Genomic DNA, 22642 nt, shown 5'->3' with positions numbered 1-22642 from the left:
ACAAATCTTTCGTAACTCACCAGTTAATGACAACCGGATCTTTCATGATCTAGAACCTGGAGACTGGATCTTTTGAAAAAAGCACACCAGGGAAAGACAGCCCTTGAATTCCACTGCAAGGGACCATAACAAATTCTTCTCTGCAGCCAAATTTCAAGGCGTCAAGTCTTGGATCCATATCTTTCAACTCTAAAGGGCCGCTCCAGACTCCTGAAACTCTACACCTGTTAGAGATCTTAAGATAAAGTTGACCAGGGAAATTTCCCCCAGAAGCAGATGACATTCAAGATGTGAACAGCTTTCCCAAGATTATGTATCAAAGCTGCTTTGCTGTCATGAAAGCCTTACCTGTTTTATTTACTTTTCCCTTATTTTCTGTTGTTTGAATCTGATATAATTTGGCTCTGTGTCCCCACCCAAATCTCATCTTGATAGACTGTGGACTTTTCAGTTAATGTTGAAATGAGTTAAGACTTTGTGGGACTGTTTGGAAGGCGTGATTGGTTTTGAAATGTGAGGTATGAGATTTGGCAGGGACTAGGGGTGGAATGATATGGTTTGGTTCTGTGTCCCCACCCAAATCTCATCTTGAATTGTGCTCTCATGATTCCCATGTGTTGTAGGAGAGACCCAGCAGGAGATAATCCAATCCTGGGGCTGATTTCCTCATACTGCTCTCATGGCAGTGAGTAAATCTCACAAGCTCTGGCGGTTTTATCAGGAGTTTCTGTCTTTGCATCTTCCTCATTCTCTCTTTGCCTGTTGCCATCCATGTAAGATGGGACTTGCTCCTCTTTGCCTTCTGCCATGATTGTGAGCCTTCCCTAGCCACATGGAACTATAAGTCCAATTAAACCTTTCTTTGTAAATTGCCCAGTCTCCGGTATGTGGTTATCAGCAGCGTGAAAATGGATTAATACAGAGTCTCTTCCTTTTTCTTACAAAAAAATTCCGTCGGAAAGTAGTCTGCAGATTGCAGTAGCAAAGGCTTATGCTCTAGCAAGAATCCACAGAAATTATTGGGCTTATGGACTATTGATCAAAAATCAGAAAACAACTCCACTAATGCCAATGTGTCCCTGTATTCCTAATATGAGTCATCCTGAAACCACAAAGAAGAATGGAAAGTGATTCTTGATATTCTAGACATCACTACTATTTGCTTTCCTACAGGTAATGGAAAAATACCCTGACTTTTCCAATCAATAACTTAATTGCTACCAAATATAGAAAATCTATCCAAGTGATACCTGTAAAAAGTATATTGTACTTCCAGGCATTGTTCACTCAAGGCCTTGGTACTACTTAAGTGGCTAGAATACATGTTTGTATGATGTTACTCTATTAAATCCAGTAAGCTGCCTTTCCACTAAATGTGGTTATGAACCTTCACAACATGCTTTATAAAGGAACCACAAAAAAGTAAATCTTTCCCTCGACCTGTCTCAAGAGTCATGCAGACTTATAGGCAAACAAATATAACTGACTCCTGCTCAAACACCGTTTGATAGCCTTCTTTTCCATATCTGAGGGCCAATATGGAGTCTGTAGAGAAATTTCTACTCTACTGTACCTCCTTCTTTATACAGATGTTACTATTTGGCCTGGCTCTGTCCTGCCTTCTGAATAGCTTTCACTAAAAGTTCCCAATAAGACCTCTCATAATCAGAGGCCAAAGTGGTCATTGACTGAAATTAGTACCAACCTCAAAATACATGAAGATATGTTAGGTTCCACTGAAGAAAAGTTCTAGTGACATTCTTGGGGACCCAGTCTTAGTGGTAGAGAGGTGCTTGTTGTAGGAAATTTAAAGCTAATTTGTAAAATGGGAAAAGTATTGGATTTTATAGTCAATCAGACCTACCAGGGGCTCAGATAGGTAGAAGCTACTCTCCAAAATGTGGTTGAGAATATTCATGTTCAACAAAAACACATAATGCTTTAGAGCGCCCCTGTTCCCATGTCGGGGGCTCGTGTGGTGTGGTGCTGAAGAAAATGAAGTGTTGCACTTACCTTTCCCCTGATTTTATTACCACAGAAAGCTTAATTAGAAAGGTGGCTGTTACTCCTAGTTCTCTAGGCACTGCCATTAAGTACATTAAAGAAATTTCTCAGAAGGAAGAAGCATAATGTGTTTACGGGAGCAGCTAATAGTTGGTTTGAAGACATCCCAAATGGTGGATGGCAAGCTTGACTATTCCAAGGTTTTCTTTTCCCTACAACCCACCCAAGATTTTCTAATCTTTATTTATTTGTTTATTTACGTATTTATTTATGTATTTGTAGTAAGTCTCCAAGTTACTATGACTTGTATTACTAGGTTAAATACAAAAATGAATACTTAAGGCAATGGCCTTACTCAAACTGTGGTCCTTAATTGCCATCGTATCCGGAACAAAGACTATGACTCATTGGACTGCCGAACTATTTTTGTTTCCTAAACTTTGAACTGTTTGATTTTGATCAGTTTGGTTTGCAGATAGTTCTGTTAAGGAGTACACTTCCATTTCGTGGTATTGTCCTCCTGATAGCCATCATAATAGTTTCTCTGATGTGTCATATCCTTTTAAGGGTTTTAAGTGCTTGCGTGTAGCCTTCCTTTGTACACCAAGTGGTCTCATTACGGTAAACATAAAACTTGAAAAAGCACTAAAAAGTCATCCAACTAATTTGACATTGTTAATTAAGACATCTGTATTGAGACCAAATAATCTAGTATGATGGTGACAGAAAGGCTGTCAGTCCTCTAAATTGAAAGGCTAACTGAAAGTGGGAAATTGTTAAATTAAATTAAATTAAATTTGATCTAAGGCATTTCTTTTAACATCACACGGAGGAAAAATATTTAGACAAAGTTTGGCTTTGTTAAAAAGCACATTATATGAAAGGGTATCTGAGGCAGGTTTACCTAACTTTTAAACACACATTGGTTTTGACTTATGTGTCATAGCAGCTATTGTTTGTTTTCTTTTTTTTTAAATAAGTGTACATAGTTTTCCAAAAGCATCCACCTGACACTTTCAAATGTGTTTTACAACTTTATTCATGTGCTTGGCAGATTCTGTGCAGGAATGACTTAACTCATCATGCATTTGACATTCCATTCCATATGTTATATGATTACAGGAAACAAGCGAGTATCCTCTACACTATTTTCAGTGTTTTTATTCAGTTCCTTGGGTACAAAACACATTAAGATGCACACAGTGATAGCACAGATTTACCTATACTGTGGTTCAAATCATGGATAGCAAATATTTGTTTACAACCTCTCTCTTCACTACCAGTACTTCAATTTGAAACATTATTATCATTACTAGAAATGTTGGAATAACCACCTGATTCATCACTTTACATCCAGGCACTCCTGGATTCAGTATATCCTACATCTTTCACTGTCGTATTAACTTTACTTTTGCCCAGTTTTGACAGATTTGAAAAGAACTTCATGTTTCCTTCTTCCCTACTGAATCTGCCATTTGAAACTTTTCATTACAAACACTTAATTGATTGTTCCTGTCTTATCTCTGTTCTCCCCTTTGCAACTTCCTATTCTGTGTTTTCTTCTCAACATGCCCTACACTTTCCTTTTGATTTTATTTATTTATTTATTTATTTTGAGACGCAGTTTCACTCGTGTTGCCCAGGCTGGAGTGCAATGGCATGATCTCAGCTCACTGCAACCTCTGCCTCCCAGGTTCAAGAGATTCTCCTGCCTCAGCCTCCCAAATAGTTGGGACTACAGGCACCTTGCCCAGATAATTTTGTGTTTTTAGTAGAGACGGGGTTTCATCATGTTGCTCAGTCTGGTCTTGAACTCCTGACCTCAGGTTATCCACCCACCTTGGCCTGCCAAAGTCCTGGGATTACGGGCATGAGCCCCTGCGCCCAGCCTCTATTTTCTTGCCATCACACCCGGCCTCTATTGTCTTGATTTTGCATCTTTCACCGGAAATCCAGACTGTCTTTTCCTACACTTGCCTTTTGAGGTTTAACCAACTCTTAATTTGTGCTTGATCGACACCAGGTCTGAGAGTTTCAGAATGGAGTAAGACACTGAATTGAGTTTAAATCTTCCATTTTTACAGATGGGAATAAAGTATCTACATTTCAGAGCAGTTGGAGAAGAGTGCCTAAAACATAGTCATTAATGGTTGCCTAGTTTTCCCACCAGCAACCATTAAATGATGCATTTAAACATTTTATTTTTTTACTATTATGCTTTATTTCTCATTGCTCCTCAATATAGATTTCTAATGGATAGGGAAATAAGAGCAGATTCTGTTTGTTTAACGTGCTTTTGTTGTTGTTGTCGTTGTTGTTTTGTTTTGTTGTTTTTTGTTTTTGAGACAGAGTGTCGCTCTGTCTGGAGCTGGAGCGCAGTGGCACTGTGTCGGCTCACTGCAACATCTGCCCGCTGCATTCAAGTGATTCTCCTGCCTCAGCCTCCTGAGTAGCTGGATTTACAGGTACCGACCACAATGCTTGGCTAATTTTTAAAATATTTTTGGTAGAGACAAGGTTTCACCATGTTGGCCAGGTTGGTCTCAAACTCCTGACCTCAGGTGATCCGCCCACCTCAGCCTCCCAAAGTGCTGGGATTACAGGCATGAGCCATTGTGCCCGGCCTTGTATACATATTTCAAAACATCATGTTGTACAAAAAGGCCCTACCTAGGTAATAAGGCTGGTGTGGAGTAGACATTACAAGCAGAAGAAAAGCAAAAGAAAAGCAAAAGAAAAGAAAAGGCATGCAGGCATGAATTAGTTGGTAAATGCAAAGAAACTTCAAATAATTCACACTAAGGATAAGCTAACAACGTGGTGCTTAGTAAGGCCATGGAGTTAGTCACTGGCCTGGAAATAAAGGTCTTTGGAACTTGAGAAGGTAGCTTGAAGCTTATATTGTATGTAAAACGCTGAAGAGCTTTTGGTGTGGTCTGATTTGAATTTAAGAATAATTTACATAGAAATACAGAGGATGGAAAAAAAGAAATAAAGCTGCACAGCTGGAAACTTGTAATTGTTTATATAAAATCATCATCACTAATATTTCCATAACATTAAGTATATACCGGGCAATTTCTAAGTGATTTACATATTAACTAATTTATAAGAGGAGGATATGAAACAGATATGTACATATGTAAATGAAAATATGTTTCCCATATAATATGGTAATATTAGAGAAATTCTACAAGTGGAAAATATTGCCTCCCAAGAGAATAATGAATGGGGCACATTACCATGATAAAATCAATCAAGTTGAGAGAGAATCCTTGGCTCACCTGGACCGACATGAATGGATAGTTGCTCATAAGACCAGGGCTGTCCTGACCCTTCCCGGGGAGGGCCTCGATTTCTGATGATATTCCCATTTCAGTTCCAGTTCACAGGTATATGTACAAAAAAATAAAGAAAGAAAGAAAAAACGCATGTTTCCTTAAGGTAATTAAGCAAAACTCCAGTTACAGTCAAAATATTATATTTTGCCTCTTCTGTGTAAATCTGCGTATTATTTCCCTCATGTTTTTTGTGTTGATCTTCTCATTGAACCTTTAAAGAGTGTTTTTATTTTCATCATTTCCCAGTTCTCAGGAACACTCTAAGTTATCTCTTCCAAGAAATGAAAGGTGTAGAAATATATCACTCGGATCTTTATAGAAGATTTTATACATCAATGTGTTACACAATATTTTCTTAGAAAGACAAGGACTATCGTGATATTTAAAATTGTATAAAAATGCGGAAATACATTTTATATATCTGAATTAATGAAAAATAAACTTTCTTGGGTGATGGTAGTAATGATGAAAGGGGAAATTACAAGTTAATGAGATCCAAGCAGATTTTTCTGGTAACTTTTTTTGATCACTGAGTAGAATTGAAAATCTGTAGAGAAGGGACAAATTGCACATATCAACAATGTCAAATGTTTTGCATTTCTATGATGCTGACAATTTTAAATATCTTTCCAGCAAGAGTGGTGCAGAAACACTGAGAGCCACTTCTTAAAAAATGTTTTAGAGGCTGGAAGTTTCTTCAGCAGCATTTTCTAAGTGTGCCAGTTCTTAGGCCACATGCTACTTTAGTTTTCTATGATATTTTATTATGTTAAATAAATATTCCTGAAAAAAATTTATTCTTCTTGAGTCAAGTCACTTATTGCTTTATTTTTCTACTTATCTTCCAAAATTATTTTTGAAGATTCAGTCTCCATCTTTTCCTCACCTCTTTACTCTCTCTCATTTCAGATACCATCTCACTCACAGGCTTCATGGTCACTTCTGTTTGTATCAGTCAAAATATGCTAAGTTATGCTGTAGAAACAAACAGCTCAAAGTTGTAGTGGTGTGTAACAACATAGTTGTGTTGGTTTTTGTTTGTTTGTTCGTTGTTTGTTTTTTGAGACGGAGTCTCTCTCTGTTGCCAGGCTGGAGTGCAGTAGCACCATCTTGGCTCACTGCAACCTCCACCTCCTGGGTTCAAGCGATTCTCCTCCTTCAGACTCCCAAGTAGCTGGGATTACAGGTGCCCACCACCACGCCTAGCTAATTTTTATATTTTTAGTAGAGAAAGGATTTCACCGTGTTGGCCAGGATGGTCTCGATCTCCTGACCTCATGATCCACTCACCTAGGCCTTCCAAAGTGCTGGGATTACAGGCATGAGCCACCCTGCCTGGCCAACAACATAGTTTTATTCCCCTCACAGTCCTTAGCCAGGAAGAATCCACAGTAGTGGCCATTGTTGTGACACTGGAAGTAGAGTAAGGTGGGGCAGGAAGAGGTTAGGGGCTCTGTTCCATGCAATTGTTTACGCTACACAACTTAGACCTATGCCATGGGGAATATTGCTGGTTGATGTGGAGGAACAAATGAGCTGTGACCAGGTAGAACATGGCTCTCAAAGCACATCCCCAAAATGACACCTTACTTCAGCTCAAGTTGCATTGCCTATAACAAGTTAGGTGGCCAAGCCTATTCTCAACTAGGAGTAGAAGTATGATACTTCCCAGAAACTATGTAACACAATTTACCTACGTTTCAATGACCCTCAAACTTCTATTTCTATTTTAATCCTTTTTTTTTTCAGCCCCAGTCCTGCCTTTCCCATTCTCAACTGGACACTTCCATTTTAATATTATATGAGTGCCTCAAACATTATCATATCAGAACAATAATTCATAATCTCCTTCCAAAGCCAACTGGTCTCCAACGTCCATATACATAATTTCAGAATAATGTTAAACTCCTTGACCATTTCCCATGTAATCACTCCTGTAAACCCTGTTGATTATGCCTTTGAAAGTTTTCTTATACTTAAACCTTTATTTTCATTTTCTTCCAATTTACTGAGTTCAGACTTCCTATCTGGTATATTTTACGCTTAATAGTATACAAGGCAGGTAAGTCGAAATAAGTTTTGACTGTGTCATTTTCTTTGCTCAGAAGCCTTTAGCATCTCCCATTGTTTAAAAAATACTATTTAAACTCTTCAATCTATAATTTAAGATTGCCTAAGGGTTACCACCCAATTTATCTTCCCTCAGTTCCACATATTCATAGTTTGTTCCATTCCAGTTAGAAAAGTCCTCACCCTCTGAACACAAAACACAATTCATATTTTCATATTGTTGTCTATTACTCGTTCTTATGTAATTTATACACTTTTTATTCTTCAGAGAGAGTTCTGTACATAGACGTTTCTCAATACCTGGCTGAGAGGAAGAAAAATAACACTATGTTGTTTTATGTGAGCATCATCAACTGCCTGACATTTTACAAGATACTTTTAAAACATCATCTTATGTATTCCTTACTTGAGTTTTATGAGATAACTACAATTATCTTCATTTTATGCATGAGGAAAACCGCAGCTTTAAATAAAAAATGGTAAGAAATAAGGGCCAGAATCAAAATATGGTTGATTCAAAGCCAGTCTGCACTTTTATATTTAATATTTGGAACTGTGTTGGATGTACATTCATCTAGTAAGTCTATAACTTTGCCCCAATGTCTTCCTTGAGTTGAGAATTTTTCTAGGTATAGAGTAAACTGATTATATCACATTGTGCTGATTGCCTTAAATCAAACTAGCTTCAGAGACAAATAGGAAGGTGGTCCTCAAACTCCTTACCTTAAATATATGTTCCTCCTTAGGTCTATTGTAAGCCTTTAAATGTAGTGTTTGCCAATCTATGTCACAGCGTTCACCTATCAAACATGATGACAACCTCATAAAATTAAGATATCCTGTAATCTGCTTCTAACATTCTATGTTTGTAAAGATTCCTGGTAATTAAAGATTATTTGAACTAAATAATCTTTCAAAATCAGTAAAATTCCTCATAGTGTCTAATATAAATAATATAGAGAAATATATATGATACATTGAGATGTTTATATGAGATATATTACTAAATATCAATATAAAAAAACAAGAATTTCTCTCTTTCAATAATTTCATATACCCCAAATATGTACATTTTAGTTGCATTGAAAATATTCAAATAATAATTGTAATTCAGCTGTGATTCACTCTTTTCATCTCTCAGCTCCTAAAAGTGAAATTCCACTGGAAAAGCCAGAGTTGTGTAAGGTACCAAGAAAAGTTTTTCCAGATTTTACTATTCTGGGAAGGAAGATTAGTGTGGAAGAGACCTAAAGTCAAATCTGCTCATATTAACCCATAAATACACAAAATACCAAATACAAAAGGTTCAGAAAGTTCTATTTCTAGAATATATATGGTTGGTTAATTCGTAAATTAAGTATCCCTTAAAGATTTGGTGATTTTATTGGGCTGTCTTCACTGAGAAAGGTAAATATGGCTACTTTGCTTTAGGTGTTAAACAATCAGAGCTCACTCAGGGGTGTTCTTTTTTTAAATCAAAATCATTTTATTATTGGTAATCAATAATCAACAATCCCAAATATCCAGTCTTCTATCCAAAGATAATGCAAAATTGATTATGACCTTCTATTTGAGAATTCTTTTACCTATGGCTGAAATATTATTCAGTCATAAGGTACTTCTTGAATTGTGAATAAGCTTTAGAATCTTAGTCTAAATCAAGAAAACTTTTATGAAAGAAAATCAATGCTGAGTACATATCTGAAATATGCAGAGGTCAGTCCTTATTAATGTAATTTGTAATAACAGCTAAACAGAATAAAAAACAAACATTTTAATTGGGATTCTCTATTAATAAAATAACCTGTGCACTTCAGCCCCTAACTGGCATAGTCTTCTTTATGTGTTTAATGAGTAAACTGCCTAGAGCAGAAGGAACAGGTGATAAAAGAAATTATTTTGGCCGGGCGCGGTGGCTCAAGCCTGTAATCCCAGCACTATGGGAGGCCGAGACGGGCGGATCACGAGGTCAGGAGATCAAGACCATCCTGGNGGTTTGTCTCAATTTACATTCAATCCACTATCAACTCATTAAGCCTCCATTCTATCGTGTAGGTGCTAAGTGTCAAATACAAATTCTAACAAGACAAGACCTTTGCTTGTGTGGTGGTCATAGGTTATTTTAATCTCAGTCTTTGAAGTAAATTCTAAATTCCGTGAGATCTCATTAGAAGTTTAATTATTTTGGCCGGGCGCGGTGGCTCAAGCCTGTAATCCCAGCACTATGGGAGGCCGAGACGGGCGGATCACGAGGTCAGGAGATCAAGACCATCCTGGCTAACATGGTGAAACCCCGTCTCTACTAAAATACAAAAAACTAGCCGGGCGACCTGGCGGGCGCCTGTAATCCCAGCTACTAGGGAGGGTGAGGCAGGAGAATGGCGTGAACCCGGGAGGCGGAGCTTGCAGTGAGCTGAGATCCGGCCACTGCACTCCAGCCTGGGTGACAGAGCGAGACCCCGTCTCAAAAAAAAAAAAAAAAAAAAAAAAGAAATTATTTTAATAGCAGTAGAAAGGAATGAAGAAAAAAGAAAGACCCATCTAAAGAGTGAACTATTAGTAAAAATTGGGCCTTACTCAGTTTTATGACTGTAATATCTCTTTTAAATGTTTCACTGCCCCTCAGGAATGATTGGAGTGCTTTTAGCTTGTTTATAAAGCCTACACGTAACTATGACATCACCTATTTCCTTAACTTCCTATCTCTGTGGCATCATCTAATGAACACACCTCAGAAAAGATAGCTTCCTTGTGCTAGGATTTGGAGGAAGTATCTTGAGAAAGACCAAAGGGAACTGTTCTTTCTGATTTTTGATTACTTGGAGTAAGTTCTATTTTATATATTAACAAAATGGACATAATATTAACAAAAATGGCCATAAAAATAGACTAGGTTGTCTACAACAAAATGATCAGTAACATAATTTTCCATAGTGAATTCAAAGCAAATGCAAATAGTACAATATTTTACTTATGAAGCAGTTGTCCAAGTATCCTACTGTGATTTCTGTAGGTATGTAATTAATATATTTAATGCTGGATATCAGAAAGAGAGAGAGAAAGAGAATTCCATGATTTAAAGTTGTGATTTAGGTACCTAATACAACTGTCATTCCTCATTTGTGATTTTACTTTCTGTGGTTTCAGTTACCATAGTCAACTGCAGTTCAAAAATATGAATTTCTGGGAAATTCCAGAAATAAACAATTCATAAGTTTTAAATTACACAGCCTTCTGAGTCATGTGACGAAATCTCATGCTGTCCTGCTCCGTCCCGCCTGTCTTGAATCACTTCTTTGTCCAATGGATTCAATCTGCCTATGCTTCCCAGTACTTATTCACATAGTAACCATCTCAGTTATCAGATTGACTATGACAGTACTGCGGTGCTTGTGTTCAAGTAACCCTTATTTTACTTAATAAAAAGTGCAAGAGTAGTGATATGGGCATATTGTTATAATTATTCTGTTTGATTATTAGTTATTGAAGTTAATCTCTTACTGTGCCTAAACTATAAATTAAACTTTATCATAGTTATTTACATATTAAAAAAAAAAAAAACCAGAGTATATGTAGGGTTTGGTAATACCTGCTGTTTCAGCCTTCCACAAGAAATCTTGAAACCTATCTCCCACAGATAAAAGGGGGCTCCTCTATTCCTCTGGCTCTGTTCGAGAGACAAAACAAATTGCAAAGGCAGCACTGTAAGATATCATTTTAACCTTCCATGTGTTAATTATCCATGGGAAATTCTAGACTTGCCAGAAAAAGACTGGATGGACCAACCTGTCAATAGGCATAATGAAGCCATTTTAATGTCAGTCATCCTGGTGAGAGGAATCTGGAATCTGAAAATTGATCAACAATTGTAATGTAGTTTCCAGTGTGTGCTTCATTTACCATAAACATTAAAACCACTTTAAAAAGAGAGTGCTGGAGTATGAGAAAGGGATGCAGGCAGAGGCTGACTGAAAGAGTAAAGAAGAGACAAAGAGAAATCAGAGAGAGGCAAAGCGATGTATGTTAAACACGTACGAGCTCCACACCTGTGTAAATTTGTGAGGGTTCTAGGAAGCTATGAAGTCAAAATTCTCCTCAGTCTTGCCCCAAAGCAAAAGAAAATTGCTTTAGCAACTATCCCCCAAATGCATAAGGAATCTTTTTATAAATAGGTCCTTTGTGATTTGTATTAATCACCACATATGAAAGCTTTCAGTCTGAAAAGTAAATTTCAAGGTGTTGAAGCAACTTCAGTATGGAGCGTATTGCTTTTGGAGGAAAGCTGTCATTCTTCTGTGGGTGCTGTCAAGTACAAGTTGTCAATATGAATAAAAGACTACGGGCCACTTGTAAGAGTGAGCGTGAGCGTAAATGATGAGGGAACTTGGGGTTAAATTGCTGGGAGCCCTATTTTTTTAATTAGAAATTCCATCTAGTAGTTTCTACCCTGCAGGGATTCTGAGGTCAAATCCAGAGGAATGTGTTTACAAAATGACTGAAATTTGTAGGGTCAAGTTCAAATCAACATAAAAAATTAAAAAAAAAAAAAAAAAAAAAAAAAACAGTTTGACTTGTGTTATTAACTGTGTTCTAAAAGTTGACATCTCGTGAGAATTTCTCACTCTCAAAGTTTTCCTCTGCCCTCTTACTTTGCTATTTAAAGAGTGGTTAACACATCACTGAAAAAGGCAACTGTGTTAGAAACCCACATGACTATACTTGTTAATGGGGAATAAGGTGTTTGGTCTGTGGTGGAATGTGCCACTCAGACACACACGATCCAAATGAAGCCAGTGGAGCCATCTCAGTTCATAACTTTCACACCACACTGTGTTTTTCTTTAGGTTCTCTTAATTCAAAGTCTGTGATCTTTGGAAATGGTTTTGTTTTCCCATGGTCTTAGTTGGGCTTCCTAGAGAGCAGTGGCTAGCAACCACCCTCTTTCCCAGCCTCACTTGAACTCTTAACAACAATCCTCTTGTAATGATGCCAGTTCAAGGGTAGGATTAGGATATTTGTCCAGGAGACCTGGAATTTCTCGGTTTCACTTTCTGAATTTAAGAAGGGTAAATTTACTCCTTAGTTTTAGAGAAGATATTTTAATTCTCCTGTTGACCTTATGTTCAGATCCTTGAAGATAGCAAGGTAATTTTTTAAGTGCTGAAATATAGTATTACATGAAGATTCCTATATATATATATATATCTCTGGATTTACTTTTCAACTCTCATCAATTCAACTTGGTCAAGATAATAACATTTCATATTCAAAGATGTGTATCTGCTATGGGAACTCAGAAATTAAAGATTCACCAACCAAATGACCAAATGACTGTAGCAACCGACCTTCACAGCAAGCAAATTTTCCTTTTTTTTTTTTTTTTTTTGAGACAGAATCTCGCTCTGTGGCCCGGGCTGGAGTGCAGTGGCTGGATCTCAGCTGACTGCAAGCTCCGCCTCCCAGGTTCACGTCATTCTCCTGCCTCAGCCTCCCGAGTAGCTGGGACTACAGGCGCCCGCCACCTCGCACAGCTAGTTTTTTGTATTTTTTAGTAGAGACGGGGTTTCACCATGTTAGCCAGGATGGTCTCGATCTCCTGACCTCGTGATCCGCCCGTCTCGGCCTCCCAAAGTGCTGGGATTACAGGCTTGAGCCACCGCACCAGGCCAGCAAGCAATATTTTCTAAACAATGGGATATATATGGTGGAATGAATGATTAGCATCTACAGTGATAATAGAGTTCTCTGAGCAGTTTGAAAACATACTATGGCAAGCCACGCAAGAGAAGATGAAATACCACATCAACCTGGAACCTCTCCATATGGGTTCATGAATAACAGGATCACCTACACACAGAAAACACTGCCACAATTTCACAGTATTCATCATCCAGGAAACCTATGCACTTAATCTGAAGAACATGTGTTGATGATTGGCACCAACAAATACTTCTCTATCCTTGTAGACATAAAAGCAAATTTGGCCCTTTTTCATTTGAGCACTATTTTCTACCATTTCAGTTCTCATCAGTAGATAACAAGTGGTAATGATAATTCCATGCCTCATGGTTATTATAAATTTTGTATATCTAGTAAAATATCAAGTTCTGTTCAATGCGATTTTAGAGAAAAATGTAAGTATTTCCTCTGTTCGTTACTTGTTTTACATGTGAAAATTAATGATTGAAAATAATAGCTGAGTATGATGTGAGCATTATGTTGTGAGAATGTTTAAATCAACTGTTTAAATAATGCATATAACATGTACACTCCACCCCGATAGAAAAAACCATAACCCAAACCAGTTGTGTGTATGTGTGCATGTATATATTCTCTTTTCATCAGTGTATTGACTCTATCAACTTAGCAATGTCATATAAATGAATAGGTACTGGTTACTTGTTTTGGAAAATGAACCGTGAGCATCAATTAACTTTGAAGTAATCTTTACATATATCAAAATATATATGTAACATGTATTAATTCCATGTTCAAGGAAATTATTCTATATCACAATACTTTATGCTTACATCAACCTTCATTTCTGGACTTTATCTAAAAGAGAAATCACATACATTTCTCACATATTTTAGTTAGAAATGAATGTTCCTATGTCACAGCATGACCATAGCTAGTAGCTGTTTTCCTCTTGCTTATACAATTCATAAAATAGATTTATCTGCTACTTATGTAATACATATATATAACGTAATTGAAAAAAGTATTTGAAAAAATATGTGTGCTTTCCAAATTTTAAAGTCTGTACTTTCAATGATCTACTTGATTACAGTTACATGTGTGTGCATACATGTGAGGAGAAGGCTGTGTGTGTGGGAGTGTATGTGGACCTATGCATTTTTGGCATACAGTGTCATGAGAGTCTGCTAATGCATACTGTCACTTTTGCATTGAAATTTGTAATAGATCTTAGGAAAAGCAGTGCTGCCAGACACCTGGTTTGGGAAATTAACCTAAAAAAGATACTGATTTTAAGAATGCAACCAAATAATTAAAACAAACAAGTAAACTTTTTTGTTTCTTTTTTACAAACTACTTTTACAAACTATCTTGTTATTTATGCTTGTAGTTTTCTTGCCTTAAATGTATTGGCACTGTGTTAAAATATTAAACTACATATTTGACAAATATTAAATGCATATAAAATTAAGTAATGTGGAAGAATTGTGTGTCATTAAATTAGAACTATATATTTATTAAAACTGAATGTTAATATTTATTTTAAGCTTTCTTGCAGCCAGGGTAAACATCATAACATATGAGAAAAAATGGCAACAATAACATTTAAAACATATTAAAGGCACATATCTATTTATGTTTTTACATGGCAAAACACTGTTTATAAACCTCATTTAATATCTAGTTAAAATTAAACATTTTTCTAATCATCAAACTTATTTCTGTACTAAATCAAGGAGGAATTTGTTTTTTTTTTTTTATCATGCTATAGGTTGTTGAATAGTCTATTCTGCAAACAACTAACATTTGCAGAATATATGGAAACCACTCTTCATCAGATGTTCTTTAAATTATTACGGCACGAAATAAAAACATAAGCAAAACCTTTCCTTGCTAAATCTATATGAAATATTTGTAATGATGAGCACTTCAAGCACTTAAATCTAACAAATATAATCTCAATACAAAACACACAATGACTAAGAAGAAGGGATTTTAGCTTCATAGTGTAAACACTTATGTATCAATTTTAGTTCTGCAGTTTGGTTTTTTCATGGTCATTTATATTCTGCAAAATTTTTTGCTGCCAGAAGTTGTGTAACAATGAATGGATATTTGAAGTAAATATGAGGATGTATGTAGGTTAATGGCACATTGGATACATTCAATTTATGTGAATGATACATTCCTCCTAATTAGGAAGGACAATTTTTACTGTAGTAATTATAACACCTTGATTTTTAAAAATGATTTGTGACCTAAGCACTTTTATATACATTATTTAATTTGTAAACTTCAGAAGTATTATAATGCACAGGTTATTTTCATTTCTATGTACTTATTGAGATATAATTCACATACAACAACATTTACCCATTTTAAATATAGAATTGGGTGAATTTTGGTGAATTTATGCAGTTGTGTAACACCACTTTAATAAAACTTCAGGATAATTTTAATCATTCTGAAGACTTCCCTTGAGTTCAGTTGAAGTCAATTTCCTCCTCCAACTTCTAGTCTCAGGCAACCACTGATATGCTTTAATAAGCATATTTTTGCAGTTTCTAATTACATATGGTGCTAAGTAAAGATAGAGCTTCTTTGTCTTATTTTTTCCCCTGCATATTTTCAATTGCTGTAGCACTATTTGTTGAAAACACTGTATCTTATTGAATTACTTTGGCATTTAATTGAAAATCAGTTGTCATTATATAAGTAGGTCTACATGCTATTGTAATCCAATGAGCTATGTTTCTGAGTTTATGCTAATATCACACTATCTTAATAACTGTACCTTCGGTGTAAACCTTGAAAACAAGTAGTGTAAGTTTTCTAAACTTCTCTTCATTTTCAAAATTGTTTTGTTTTCAGATCGTATGCCTTTTAGCATAAATTTTTGAATCAGCTTGTGAATTTCTTACAAAAAAAATGGCTATCATAATTTTGATTTAGATTGCACCGAATCTATAGATTAATTTGGGGAGAACTGCATAGGCATTGTATGTCTTCATTTATTTAGAATTTTTTCATTTTCCTTTCCAGTGGTTTGTATTTTCCATATCTTGCAGATAATTTGTTGAAACATTTACAAGTCTTTGCTATTTTAAGTGGATTTGCAGTTTGATTTAATGTTCTAATTGTTCACTGTTTATACCTCCCCCACTCCCCCACCCCTAACACAATTGGCTTTTGTTATTTGTCCTTATGCCCTGAAGTCTTGGTAAATCCACAGATTAATTTTAGGAAAAAATTTTTCTTACAATTCTTTAGTATATTATATGGATGTAAACATGATATATTAACAATGTTTTCTAGGTTCCATATTTGATGCTTTGACATCTAGGACTTTGCTGACCTGGGAGAGACTGCCTCCAGCAGGGTTGGCTGATTCCTTGCCACTTGCCTGTGAACATGGCTTTCCTATGCATACTAACCAACTGAAGGCACTTTCATTACCTCTTTATTAGGCTTTTACACTTTAGGCCACTATTTCACTGCCCTAATCATCCCAGGAGTAGGCTTAGACAAATACGGACAGCCCCCATACAGAGGCAAGAGCTCTCTAAAATTATTCAGACTAACCAATCCTAAATCTATGTAGCCTGGTTATCTTGCCCTGCTCATTCCTTCCAAAAAAAAAAAAAAAAAAATCATAAAAAAAACTCTTGACTACAATTCCCTTTTCTTGCTGCCTGTGATCAGCATTGGTGTTATTTCCCGTGGCCTTCTGTATCCTGTTCTTGGGAACTGTGAACAATAGACTATATTTCAATGAAAACTGTCACCTAATCTGACAGCCTCACCATACCTAAGTACAAATGAAATCTACATATTAAAACACAGGGTCATGTTGTCTACAAATGAAATAGTTGCACTTCTTCCTTTCCAATGTCTTTTATTTTTTTTTCTGACTCATTTCAATATAGTTTTAAATGTTAACTGGTGAGAATACACAACCATACCTTTTTCTTAATACAAAGTAGAAAGCATTGAGTAGCAAGTTCTAATTTTTTTTGTTGGTTTATAAATACTGTTAATGACATTTATAAAGTTTCTTTTCATGTAAAGTTTGCTGAGAATTTTTATCATGAATGGGAATTGAATTTTGTCAAATTCTTATGTATTTATTAAAATGAACATATATTTTTTCTTTATTTTTTTAGTTATATTGGTTGAATTTTTAGATTGTTACACCAACCTTGCATTTTCCTGGTAAAATTCATTTTACCATGTGATATATGTATTGCTTTTATAGATTGCTGTGTCTCATTTGGCAAGTTTTGTTAACTTCTTGGTATGTATGTTTATGAATATTATTGGTCTGTAGTTTTCTATCCTTCCAATGTATTTTTAAAACATTAATAATAATAATATTAGTTTTGTAAAATAAGTTAGGGGATGCTCCCATCGCTCCTGTTATCTGAATTACTTTGTGTGTGTGTGTGTGTGTGTGTGGTTTTTCTTATATTTTTTTCTGTTCTTCCCCAAATACATGACAGAATCACCAGCATTGACATATAATTCTGGAGTTAGATTTACAGGAAAGCTTTTAATTACAAACTTAATTTTAAAAATTTATATAGAGTTATTCAAGTTCAAATTTATTCCTTGATTTATTTTGATACAATCCACTTTTTGCAGATTTTTTTATTCCATCTAGGTTGTCAAATATGTAATCATAAATTTGTTTATAACATTTTCTTACTATTTTCAATGTTTATATAATCTATTCTGATGCTTCATTTTTTCTGATATTGGTAATGTTTCTTCTTTTATTTATTTCTTATTTTATTATTCTTTGAACTTTATTTCATTTTAAAAATGTGCTTTTATATATATATTTTCTTCCAATTTTATTTTAGTTTCAGAGGCTACATGTAGAGTTTTGTTACATGGATAAATTCTGTGTTACAGGGGTCTGGTGCACAAATTATTTTGTCACCCAGGTAGTGAACATAGTACCCAATAGTTTTTCAATCCTTGCCCTCCTCCCGTTTCCCACCCTTAAGTAGGCCCCAGTGTCTATTGTTCCTTTCTTTGTGTCCATGTGTACTCAAGGTTTAGCTTCCACTTGTAAGTGAGAACATGCAGTATTTGGTTTTCTGTTTCTGAGTTAATTCACTCAGGATGATGGCCCCAATCCATCTGTGTTGCTGCAAAGGACATAATTCCATTCTTTCTTTATGGCTGTGTCGTATTCTATGGTGTATATGTACCACATTTTCTTTATCCAATCTACTATTGATGGGCAACCTAGGCGCTTATCTAGGTTGATTCCATGTCTTTGCTATTGTGAACTGTGCTGAGATGAACATCCAAAGTGTATGTGTCTTTAGGGTAGAATGATTGCTATTCCTTTGAGTATATACTCAGTAATAAATTTCTGTTTTAAGTTTTCTGAGAAATCTCTGAATTACTTTCCTCAGTGGCTGAACTAATATATGTTCCCATCAGCAGTGTACAAGCATTCCCTTTTCTCTGAAATTTCTCCTGCATCTGTTGCTTTTGACTTTATAATAATAGCCATTCTGCTTGGTCTGAGATGGTATCTCATTTTGATTTTGATTTGAATTTCGCTAATGACTGGTGATGTTAAGCTTTTTTTTCATATGCTTGTTGGCTGAGTTTTTATCTTCCTTTGAGAATAATCTGTTCCTGTCCATTGCCAGTTCTTTAATGGGGTTGTTTTTTGCTTGTTGAATTGTTTAAATTCCTAATAGATTCTAGGTATTAGACATTTGTTGGACACATAGCTTGTGGCTATCTTCTCCCATTATGTAGGTTGTCTGCTTACTCCCTTGATAGTTTATTTTGCTGTGCAGAAACCCTTTAATTTAATTACATCCCACTTCTCAATTTCTGTTTTAGTTGCAATTGCTTTTGGAGACTTTTTCATGAAATCTTTGCCATGGCCTATGTCCAGAATGGTATTTCTTAGGTTTCCTTCTAAAGTTTTTATAGTTTTAGGTTTTACATTTAAGTCCTAAATCCATCTTGAATTAATTTTTATGTATGGTTAAAGGAAGGAGTCTAACTTCAATGTGCTGCATGTGACTAACCAGTTATCCTATTTATTGAATAGACAGTCCCTTCTTCATTACCTGTTATTGTTGAGTTTGTCAAAGATCAGATGGTTGTAGGTTTGCAGCTTTATTTCTGGATGCTCTAACCTGCTCCATTCGTCTATATGTCTGTTTTAGAAGTCCAATGTGCTACTCATTATGCCACACAGCCACATCTTTAATTTCTGATCAAATTTTTTCAAGATTTACTAATTCATTTAGTTATTGGTTATTGATTTTATATTAATTTTCTGATTTATATTTAATTAACTTCTTACGCTTTTCTATTTTATATGTTACCCTATACTTACTCTGGGTTTAATTTGTTCTTTTTCGAATTCTTAAGATTTGATCTCAGCTTATTGAATTTTTTGACCTTTCTTTTTATTAACATATTAACTTAAATTACACATTTTCTTTTCAACATTACTTTAGCTGCACCCTCACAATATTTATTTGTTGAATGTTTTTATTATCACATAAGTTAAAGCTACCTTGTGATTTCTTCTTTTCCCTGGAATATGTAAAAGTGTGTCATTTTTCCCCCAACGTTTGGAGCTTTCCTAGCATTTTTTGTTACCAATTTCTTATTAATTTTGGTTAGAAAATAGATTCCCCATAATTCTAATCATTTTATATTTATTAAGAAATTGTTACGAAACACCATAAGGTCATTTTTTAAAAACTCATCTCAGCCAGACATGGTAGCTCATGCCTATAATCCCAGCACTTTGAGGGGCCAAGGCAGGTGGATCACCTAAGGTCAAGAGTTCAAGATCAGCCTGGCCAGCATGGCAAAACCCTGTCTCTACCAAAAATACAAAAATTACCTGGGTATGGTGGCATGCACCTGTGATCCCAGCTACTAGGGAGGTTGAGGCAATGGACTTATTTGAACCTAGGAGGCATAGGTTGCAGTGAGCCGAAATCATGACACTGCACTCCAGCCTGAGCGACAGAGCGAGAAAAAAAAAAAAAAAAAAAAAAAACTCTACCAAAAAAATACAAATAAAACAAGCACAGGGTTGCATTCCTATATTCCTAGCTACTTGAGTGCCTGAGGTCTGAGGTGGGAGGATTGCATGAGCCCAGGATTTGAGGCTGAAGTGAGCTATGATTGCGCCACGGGAATCCAGCCTGAGTGACAGAAAAAGACTCCATCTCAGAAAAATCAAAAGAAAGAAAAATATGTAGGTTATCATTTCTAGATGTGGGTATCATTGAAACCAAGTAGAAAGGGACATTAAATCAAGGTAGGTGGCAGCACTATTCAAATATACTAAGTCTCCTTATTTTTGGTTTAGTTCTGTCAATTGCTGAAACATTTTAAAATATCCACCTACGGCTGTAGAATTAACCAATGTCTCCTATTGATTCTTTTTATTTGTAATTCCTGTATTTGAAGCTCTGTGATTAGTAACTTATGTTTGTGATTATTATGTCTTCTTTGCCAATTTAACCTTTTATCAATATAAAATGATCCCCTATCTCCAAAATATATTTTGCTTTAAAATCTCTTTAATCTGATATTAATAGAGTGACTTCAGTCTTCTTATGATTACTGTTCGCATAGTATAACTTTTTGTTTTCATGAATTTCAGTCTAGTTTATGTCTTAATATTTAAAGTAGCATTCCTACAAATAGCATATTTTTACTTCTTCCCTTTTGTGTGTGTGTGTGTGTGTGTTACTTTCTAATCCATTTTGACAATCCCACATTCTAATTAAAGTGTTTTGCCAATAACCATGTAATATATTTGATTGAGTGCAGCTCCACTCTTTCATTATTTGTTTTCTATCCTGCCTCCCATTTCTGTTCTGGTGCTGTTCTCTTTCTCTTTTCTTATTTGACATTTCCTTTAGAACATAATTTTAATTTTTCTATCAACTTTTAAAACTCAGCTTATTTTATAGTATTTTATTGTGTAAGCTAGGGATTAAAATATGCCTTGTATCTTTTCATGTAAAATATACAAACCTTGTAAATGTGTAGGTTCACAGCCCACATTATTTATGCTTTAAAGGATATATGTACTGCTAATAAGTAAATTATTAATCAAATCAATGATCTCATTTATGTGGTTTATATAATATGTCATTTTTTGTTTGCTAATGTCAAGATCGGCTCTTTTTTAGCTTATGGTTTTCAACAATTTAATAGTGATGTGCTGAGGCACAGATTTTTTTTTGTATTTTTTTTATCTGCTCATTGTTAAGAATATTTTATGTGGAAACTTCTGACTTAAATCAAATTTAGAGAATTCTCAGACATTATTTGTTTTTCTTCTGGGCTATTTCCTCATTTATTTTCCTTCTAGAGCTCTAATGACATGCGTGTTAGACCACTTTATATTTTCTCCAAGGTCCCTGAGGCTCTCTTAATCATTTATAGTCTTTATTATTCTGTGTTCTTCACGTCGGATAATTTCTTTCAATTTATCTCCTAGTTCACTGATTCATCTACTATTTACATTGATCTGTTAAGTCCATCCAGTAATATATTTTGTATATTTATTTTACAAGAATTTCCACTTAGTTTTTTGTATTACATTATCTGTATTTCTCCACTGAGATTTCCTATATTTTCATTCATGGAAGCACATTTTGCTTCACTTCACTGAGGGGAGCTATAATAGCCACTTTAAAACTCTTATCTGCTAGTTCCAACAACTGGGCCATTTCAAAGTCAGTTTACACAAATGAGAAACGTAAACTCTTGTTTCTTGGGTAGAAGCTCATTTCAAACCCAGTCCTTTGTAATTAGTTTACATGATTTCAGTCTGTACCATGTAAGGAGAGCTCAGGGGTCATTAACCGAATATGTGATCACCTCTCTGGTTCCTTCCCTCCAGGAACTCCAGTCCCTTCAGTAGCCATAGCTTCCCTGGGTTAATTTTTCTAATTTCCTACATCATGACACTGCAGTTATTCTACCAACAGCAGTAGACCCTCTGTTTGTGCTGTAATCACAAGACTGGGAGTTTTGTTTGTACAAATCCCCTTCTCTAGTGTCTATACTCCCCGCCAGTCTGCCTTCTTCTGATCGTTGTCCAGTGTGGCTGTTTTTACTATTATGTCTAGGTTTTATGATTGGTTTATTTGGGCAGAGGAGGGGGAGTATTCTGATAGCAAGTGATTACTCAATTGCCAAAACATGATTCCCATTTTTTATCTGAAGAAAGTTATATTAAATGAATTAAATACACTTGTGTAGTTAACAAGACATAACATTGGAGCTGATTCCAGCTCCTTAATATCATGATAATCTTATAACACTGTTCATTTTCATCTAAGAATATACATTTTAAACTAAATGTATGTTTATTGATTTCCTAAAAATTACCAGTAACAGTAAGAGCCTGTAATAAATTCTATGGTTACTGATTAAATGAACACACCATTTGTTTAAGAACATAAGTGTTACTAGAGCAGTCAGAACTTAACACTTTCAGATTATCAATATGTTCA

Source organism: Rhinopithecus bieti, unplaced genomic scaffold, assembly GCF_001698545.2.
Source record: "Rhinopithecus bieti isolate Rb0 unplaced genomic scaffold, ASM169854v2 scaffold_6782, whole genome shotgun sequence".
Lineage (NCBI taxonomy): Eukaryota > Metazoa > Chordata > Mammalia > Primates > Cercopithecidae > Rhinopithecus > Rhinopithecus bieti.
The sequence above is the reverse complement of the archived record's forward strand: the minus strand, read 5'-3'. Positions refer to the sequence as shown.